Below are 9,441 nucleotides of genomic sequence, written 5' to 3'. Positions count from 1 at the left end.
TGGCTATTATGTTGAGCTGACTGGTTATTAACCAGTGGCTAAGCTGGTTCTAGCGCTTGTTTGATTCGAGCATAGCTCAATATAAAAGAAGTCTCCACTATCTAGAGCCTCCGATAATTACTCCCTCGTCAACCTCCAACTTTCTCAAATGCCAAGCCCGCATTCGTGGAGCCTACTCTGCAGCAGCGTTGCCGCTGAAGACGCAAGCAAGGTTGCTGCTATTGGGAATGAAGACTTGATAGACAGCAAAATGCCAGCTGATGTCATGCACCTCCTGCAGCAACAGCGCTCCGTACTCAATGCGTTACAAGCTACTGCGTTGCGCATGCAAGACTGCTTGAGTGCGGTTTCCTACACGCCATGTTCTTGGCGCCTGAAAGTGTAAGTCTACCAGGCAACTGGCAGCATGAACATGTACGAGCTGAGCGACCACCTTTCCGAGCGCGTACGCCGTCGAGGTTGTTCATTACCCCTGTGCAGCGCGAATACATAAAGAAGATTGCTTGAGAAAATCTAATGCCATTGCACATTTGAGACGCATTAGGGCGTAAGTTTGAGCTCCAGGCTAGTACTCTTCCTAGCCTTCGCAAGGTTCAAAATATAGTGCATCACTATCGCCGAACGCAACTTGGTGGTAACGACAAGCGCAGGCAGATCGTCGAAACGGTGCCACACGTCGTTTTAGTGGGCATAAAGGCGGTCATGACGCCTTGAGCTTTACTGACGACTACGACGGGTCCGGCGTTTGTAAAGTAAGGAGCGGCTCGGACATGGCGCCACTCGTTGCACTTCTGTGTAATGATGTACGTGACAAGTGCGTTCGTGTTGCATATGGACGCCACATTTAAACTGCGCTCGTGTGTGGCATAACGGATGCCTCCCCCACCTTCCACCTAGTGGCGCTATTTATCATGTCGCAGCGGCAGGGAGCTCACTTTGTTGCCACAATTGCTGCTCTGCGACGAATCTACGCACGCGTGAACGGTGGGAAATGCAAGTGAAGTACGTACATGGTGATACGGACAAGGCACGGCACAAATCTTTTCAAGGTATCTTTCTTGGCGTAGTCGCCGTCGCCAAATACCTATGAAAAACCGCTGTGTATTACCAAATGCTTACTACAACCGCTGCCGTCTCGTTCAACCCCATCTCGAGGCCGCTAAACGCACCACGTAAATCAACCATATCGGACGCGGCGAGGATAGAGCTGTGAGTGGACTCCGCTAGGCGCAGTAAGCACTTGTAGTGAACGTTTTAGCCTAAACAGGCAGCGCTACTACAGGGGCGTTTCAGCGCAGCTTGACGAGCAAGGCGGAGTGTGGTCTGGACAGACAGCTCACAGGCTCGACGCTTGAAAGACCAAGCAAGCAGCGGTAAGTACTCCATCCCTACTTTAAAAAAAACGCCTCTGCCTGTCACTTGGTCATATCTACCGTGGTTCCGAATCCCTAGAGCTTTGATATACTAAACTATAAGGCACACTCAGCTTGTCACCATAAGAATGACTTCTGCATTCGCTCGTCGGGATGACCGTGTGTGCGGTCATCGATTCCATTCAGTAGTAAGTAATAGATGAGAAAACCCACCACCCTGTTTGGCCAACCTAGATTTGCGTAGCTGTGGTACGATAAAAGGGGTAGCGGGCCATTGCCCAATTCCTACGATGATCCTGTAGCTTTGTTGCTTAAAAGCTTTTTCAATCCATAAAAATGTAGCCAATTCATTTTCGTACTCTGCTGGTGGTGCAATTTCATCTTGCAAATAAGTATCCCTAACACTTTCAAGTTAATGATTATAGCACTGCGGTAACCACTGAGATCTACCACACTCACCGTTTTGCTTTTCTCCAGTAAGAACACCTCCAAACATATTGCTGTGAGCTGCGCGAGGTCAATTTCACCTATAGCAGTAAAATACTTGGTGGCTTTACCCCCTTTGATAGCTCGGATTCATCGCGAGATAACAAAAACGCTTCCTCTGTGCGATCGATGCGTTTTTGCGGGCACACACGCATTCCTAATATCTTGCGCTGTATCACAGTGATCTTCTGTGGCACCTGGCGTTTCCACTCTTGCACCACTAACTTGGCCAAAAATACTGCAATTAGTTACCTTGACAGAATTGCGGATGCGATCATTACCGTTGGGCTGCTGGGCGATAGTGGCAGAGTCGCGGCGGCCGAGCCGCTGGCCTAGATAGTCGAGGCCACGGTGTCCAGGGACGACGGGTCCGCGGTGGCCAAGCTATTGATCAACCGTCTGGCCGATGCGCTGATGAAGCTGTCTGCCTGGATCGCAGTTGCTGAAGTCAACGTCCTAATGTTGGTCTGGACAACCTGAACGTCTTGGTCGACTTGGGAAGTGAAACTGTGCATAGATTGTTTACAGCAATGGAGGAGGAGACCGTTTGGTTTGCTAATTGAAGGGTGTCGGTAATCGGGGGGCGGGGGGGAGTACGAAAGTCAAGTCATTTACTCAACTTTATCTTTGCATAATCATCTTAGCATAATAGCGTTGTGTCGACACAGCCAATGATGTATATTCGGCCGCTACGTTTTCTACGATCAAATACAGAACACAAGATATCACGTATGTTTCTCCGACATCTGCAATTCTCAAACCACCGCACACTTCCGACGTATAGTCGAATAAACACTCTGTGTCTTCAATGACAGCCTTCATTGCCATCGCGACCAGCGATGCCGTCCAGCCGGTGCATCATCCCAGATAGGCTTTTGACCCCGCGAGTGGTATAAAGCAATTTGAATTTCCAGTGTTCACCGGGCCGATCGGATTAAGCACATATGCCGCTTGAAGGCAGTGACAACGACAACTGTTCCGAGAAATGTCTTATGAGCTATAATCCCGTCAAACATAAGTATAATAATGGGGTAGAATGACTGGTATAGACAGACCTACTTTAGCCACCAGCCGTCCGCAAAGAGTACATTTAAACTCTGTTTTTCTGCTGACTCTGGCCGGTGCATACGCTTTGTCGCCCAGATACTTTTAAATTTTTAAACGTACACCAAACTTATATTCTAATAATGCGCGTTCTTGAATCTTTCGGATACTTTAATCTTTTAGTTTCGATTACTCAGAACGACGGCGACATTGAGTTTGTCGTTTTCGCCGAAAACAGCAATGGTGATTACTGTAGGATAAGTATATTCCTGACGGAGACCCCACCCCTACTGTAAGCTAAAAAAAATCCACAGCCAATCGCTGGACAGCATGAACTTTTATTTGCTCAAACCACCCAATAACCGCTATTTAGGGGTAGGGGTAGTTTATTCCAGCTTATTTTCGGAATTGTCCGGCTTTCTCGAAATTTCGAGATAAGACGCCTTAGTAAAATCAAGTCACATCATGTATTATCGCGTAAAAGGCGTCTGTACCAGAGAAAAAAATCGTGCGGTTGAAAAGTAAATATAGACTAAAACTTCACGATGAGGCGCCATGCAACCGACCAGCTTGCATTACGCACGGGATTCACACTGCGAGAGGCAATGAGGAGAGCTTCGCGAGGTCTGGACACTCCTGCTGGCACAATAGGGCAAGAGATTGCGGCGGAGAAGATGTTTGAGGAGTTCCTCACTTCAATAGGATTATCGAAAGTCGATTTAGATGGCATACATAAAGCTCATAGAGAATTAGCTAGTCTCCCGACCCAGAACATGTACTCATTGCTAACAGTTTTATCGATTTACATACAGACGAAGAAAAGCAACAAGGCGAGAGCGGCGGATGGACTACTAGCAAAATCGACAGCGCTAGGGTATTTTTCACAAGTTGTGAACATGCTTCGCGAGCGCTACACCAACTCTCTTGGTGACCCTAAGAGAATTGCCAAGATTCGGGACAAAATGGCTAGTTACATAGAAGAGAGGAATTTGCGCGCAAATGTGCAAACCAATGACGCTCCTGGGTGTAACGTGGATGATCTAAGTGTACTCGTTGGGTATCTAATTGCGAAAGCTGACGTGGCTACCGGTTTGAAGTCTGTACATGATGCGGCTCTGTTGACTATGATGTGGCATACATTTGGAAGAGCTGTCGATACCTGCTTTGCACGTAAACAACAGCTCTCGATTATAGCTTCTGGAGAGCTTTTCCTACACATTGCCCGGATCAAAACCTCTATGGTTCAAGGCGTCTCAATATATAAGTCCCCGGAGAGATGGCAGCAGTGTATGCTTCACGCATTCGGGTTGCTGTTTATCTGCTACGACGAGCCCTCCGAATATTTGTTTCCGTTGGCACCTAATTTCGCAGAGTCCGACCTTCCTGGTAATAAACCGTATTCACAAGAGGAAGCTGTTTTGTACTGGGGTCAACTATTAGAAGACGATAACAGCACGTCGGAGCCGCCCCAAAAGCGAGAGAGGAAGAGACCAAATATCGCAAGTTATATTACCGAGGTCATTAGAGATTCGTTGAAGTCGATGCCTCCTGATCTCAGCCAAACGGTGACGCCAAATATGACCAGCCACTCCATTCGCCGTGGAGCCGCTGCGTACGTTAATGCGTCGCCGAAGCTGTCGATTCAGTGGATTTCTACTCGCGGGGCTTGGCTGTTGGAGTCACTAACCAAGGCGTTTGCCTACATTGGAACGACAACAAAGGAGGATCAGAGCGTAGCCAAAGTGTTAGCAGGGTACCAAGCTCCAGATCTACCTGTGGTAACGCCGACAATTCGTGACCTACAGCAGCGTTTGACGGTACTGGAGTTTGGTCAGCTTGTGACCCTTCGAGACGAGCTGTACCGCCACGTACTTGGTTTCCAGGACGCTCGATTTAATGTCGCATTGGACGTCGTTGATTGCACGTTTGCATCGCTGCTAATGCACATGGATGAGGCTCGCATCCACATCGAAAACACCACCAGCACCTCGGTCTCGTCGCGCTACATGTACGAGCTGCATCGCGGTATCGCCTCTTCCAACGCTCGTCTTGGCTCCTGCATCACGATACGAACATGCTGTGAGTGGGGGGCGTACCTGAGAGCTCACTGGAAGACGGCAAACCACATGCAGCTTAGCTATGCCGTCGCTGGTAACGACACGCTGCTATCATCCACTCTTAACAACATGTTAGCCCAGCTTGTGAGCATTAGCGAGCGACTTGGTCGCCTTGAAGACTCGCAAGCCCAGATGCAGAGCCAGGCCTTAGGGAGTACTCAGACGCAACAGCAGTCACCACAGCTACCTACTGCTGTTGAGGTTGTCGTCCCAGCTTCAGCGTCAGCCTCCACCCTTGCTGGATGCCTGCTCAGCTGGTACACTAACCACATATGGCAAACGGGTAAAGGTAAGAAGGAACAAAACCAGCGTGCCGAAGCAAAGGCAGCAGTGAACATAATGATGGTACTGTACGAGAAGCCGTACCAAGTCCCAGAGGAGCCTCCACGAGCCGACGTCGCAGCTTACAGTGCCTGGAAGCACGTAGTCTGGGAGCTGGCACTCAAGCTGGATACAGCCGCGAACCAGCGTCTCCACGCCTTCGACAAAAAGAAACCAACTCGCAAAGCTTCGTCCCTTCGCAAGCGCTGGCGCCTGCTGCGTACGTCGCATCCTGATGCGTATCGCTCGCTTGGAGCACAGTATCTTGTCTTGAAATCCAGTGGGTCCCTCGTAGATGCCTGCACACCTCCATCGCATCTGTGGGCAGCAGGTGACTTGGATTGACAAGCCGTTGGGCAGCACAGTTCAGCAAACATAAGCACGAGCAAATAGCACTCACGAGCATCAACACCATTATAAGGCAGTACACCACAGTAGATAGTTCAGCAATCAGTACAGCCTACATTACAAAGCATCACACACCACACACAATGCACACAACATGTTACAGCACACAGTACACAACATAGCAGCACATGCACATGCACAGCCCAACACAACACTGCAGCATACGCACAACACACAGCACAGCACGCCCAATCCAGCAATACACGAGCAAATGCACATCACAGCATGTACATACATATACCGCATCACACGCGTCGCTCCATAGCACACAGCACAGCACCAGCTTTTGCAAACACACCACAGAGTACAGCACAAACACAATCCACGCAGCACAGCTTACAACTATCTGCCCCCGGCTGGATTCGAACCAGCGGCCTGGAGACGTAGTCTCCCGCTCTACCGCTGAGCTACGGGGGCGTTGGGGTCGGAGAAGGCACGCACCGTGGTCTGGAGTTGGAGCTGTGGCTGGAGGCTTGAGGGGTACGCTTGAAAATCGCTGAATGAACAGCGAAGAAGACTGTCGCAAGGTAGCCACCTATTTGCAATTCATTGAATTGTTATTTAAGCCTATCCACTGTCATCCGGAAAAAATAATCCGACCGTGATTGGCCGGATTCCACCCGGCATGACTCAGTCATTCCGTATGGCGACCATCCGGACTGGTGTCCGGAATCGGCCAATTACTGTAATCGGCACCATATCGTACCTGTAATCTACGATACGTGATGGTGTTGATTGGGGCCTACTTAGTCTCACCGAAAATAGCATGGCCATCAGAATAATTTGAAAGTAGACAGTATGCTTCAGCTTGTGTATTGGGGAGTGAGTGTCTAGCTACGCTTACTTCGTCTCGGCGTCCTTGGTGGTGTCCTTGCGCTGAGTCTAGCTTCCAGTGCTTTCCTAATCGTGGGGAAGTCCGCCGAACCGATCCTCCAAGCCGCAGTTCTTGCTGTGGTCCACGTGGACTACAGCCCTTCCAACACTCCTCCTCGGTTGTCATCTACGTGAAGTGGACGATTTGGCGCAGCTCCGCCAACCTGGGCGCCGGGAAGGCCTTGGTCAGTAGGTCCGCCTTCATCAAGCGCGACACTACGTACTTAGGCTCCACGATGCCCTTGCGTGCGTAGTCGCAGATGGACTTGATCCGGATGCCGACGTGTTTGACGCTTGCCATGCTGTCGTCGGACCCCAGCTGCTTGATGGCGTCCTGGTTGTCCATGTGCATGGGCATGAACTGGAAGACAACATGGTGCAGATCGTGCACAAGCTCTCGTCCGATGTGGGAGGCCGCCGTGAGCTCGGCCTATATGGTTTTCAACGACACGCCCGCCTGCTTCTTGTAGACCCAGTGCACGATCGCTCCGTTCATGGTGACCACGCCTCCGGTCGGCCGCTGTTGTCGGCCGCGAGGTCCGCGTCGCTTCAGCTCTCTACCTGAATGCAGCGCCCATCAGCCGCGCCGACGTCCATGTGAAGCTTGAGGGCCTTGGTGGCCTTTAAGTACCGCGCGATCCTCTTCGCAAGCCTCCAGTCGCTAGTCCGCGGCTGGTTCGTGTACCTGGTCGCCTTGTGCACCGCGAAGCTGATGTCAGGCCTGGTGCACCGGGCGATCCAGTGCAAGCTACCGACCAGTAGCTGGAAACCCCGAATCGTGGGCTCGTCGTTGGCGGCGACGCTCGGCAACAACCGCAGCTCTTGGGGCTCGGTGTCGTTGGACACTTCGCCTATGGGTGTCTTGACGCCGTTCGTGTCCGCCAGTATGAACTGCTCTAGCAGCTCCTCGATGGCGGATTGCTGGTCCAGACTATAGTCATCTGCCTCGTCGAGATGTCCGCGCATCCCGAGAAGCTTGTTCACATTACCCACGTACTCGAAGGACAGGAGGTTCGTGGCCACAAAGAAGTCCTCGACCAGGTCCAGCGTGGATGCGATGACTAGCGGGTCGTCCACGTACACGCCCATGATGGTCATGTCGCTGCTGTCGAGCTTGTAGTAGAGACACATGTCTGTGATGCAGAGCGTGGAGCCTAGCTCCACCAACTTGGCGTAAAGCAACTGGCATCACAGCCTCGCGGCCTGCTTCAGGTCGTACAGTGACCTCTTCAACCGCAGCGCGTGCTTCTTGTAGCTGCTCACGGCAGGACACGATCATACCCTTGGGGATAGCCTGGTAGATCTCCAAGTGCTGTTCCTTCTTGGCCTTCACGGTGGCGTTTGGGTTTTTCCTATGCTTGGCAGGCATGCGCCAGCGACGAGCGAGCACCAGAATCACTTTGACAGCGAACGTGACGTTGTAGTCAATGCCGTACAGCTGCTCGTTGCCGCATACCATCAGGCGTGCCTTGAAACGCTTGATGGCGCCGTCGGCGTCGGTCTTGGTCTTGAAGACCCACTTCGTGTGTAGCACGTGGCTGCCGACTGGTGGCATTTCGACCGTCCACACACCGTTCATCTTCATCGCCTTCAGCTCGTCGACCATCGTGGTGGTCCACTCGCTCTTGAGTGGGTTCTTCATGGCCTACTCGTTGTTCTTTTGGTCGGCCTCTCGCACGATGTTCACCACGTCGGGGGCCGTCCCATCTTCGCTGTCACCAGTGCTCGCCAAGGCCACCGCCTTCCGTGAGGCCGATCGCGTATGGTATTTGTTGCGCGTTTGGGGGCTCTCCGCGCGGCCTTTTCCCTTGGCCTTCGCGGCCACCGCCGCGCTCAGTGTGCCTTGTGAAGCCACACCACCTTCTTTCTCCTCTAGCCCCTCCGGGTCCTGGAGGTGTACGCGTCTGAGCTGCTCGCTCTGGGTGGGCGTGAGCGACCCCAGGTTCCTTACATGCTGCGTCACCACGCCCCCCCCCTCCTTGGTAATGTACACTCTGTACCCCTTCATCTCGTCGCTCTTGCAGATGATCATGGCTGAGATGCCGCGCACTCTCAACGACTTGTTCTTGGCGTCGCGGTGCACTGTGCACGGTGAGCCGAACGCCAGATGTCCTGAGGTCGGGGGTGCGCTTAGTCAGCATTTGCATAGGCGACTTGGCCCCCGGGCTACCCTTGCCCGGGGCTTGGTTCAGGATGTAGGCGGCGTATTCTGCGGCGTCTCCCCAGAAGCTGAGCGGCAACCCGCACGCGAACATCATGCCCCGCACCATGTTTATGATGGCGTGGTGCATGCGCTTAGCCGTGCCGTTGCTGGTCTGGTTTCTGGGCTCGCTGATCTGGCACGCGATGCCGGTCTGCTTGCAAAAGAGGTCCAGGAGCTCGTACTCTCCTCCGCCGTTCGTGCGTAGGACTCATATGCGGCAGTTGAGCTGGCGTTCGAAGAAATCCATAATGTGCTTGAACTTCAGCGCCGCCACGTCCTTGGGGTTGGCCAAGAATATGCGGCAGTAGTTCGTCCCATGGTCGAAGAAGTCCACCATATAGCGATTCCCAAGCCTGTGCCTGGGCGTCACGGGCCTCTTCAGGTCCGAGCAGACAACGCCACCAATAACGTCGATGGGCGAGCTGGTACATGTGTCCTTGCGCGACTGCGCGTTCTTGGTCTGCTTGCCTTGCGCGCACATCAGGCAGTTGTCGCGCTTGTGGTCCGTGAGCTCGATCCCCGAAGCCGGGTGCTTTGCGATCTTCCCGATGGAGTCGTAGTTCAGGTGGCTGAGTATGCGATGAACCTGCATGAGCGTTCCGACCTGCACGTCCGG

The sequence above is a fragment of the Phytophthora infestans genome, genomic scaffold, assembly GCF_000142945.1.
Source record: "Phytophthora infestans T30-4 supercont1.13 genomic scaffold, whole genome shotgun sequence".
Lineage (NCBI taxonomy): Eukaryota > Oomycota > Peronosporomycetes > Peronosporales > Peronosporaceae > Phytophthora > Phytophthora infestans.
The sequence above is the reverse complement of the archived record's forward strand: the minus strand, read 5'-3'. Positions refer to the sequence as shown.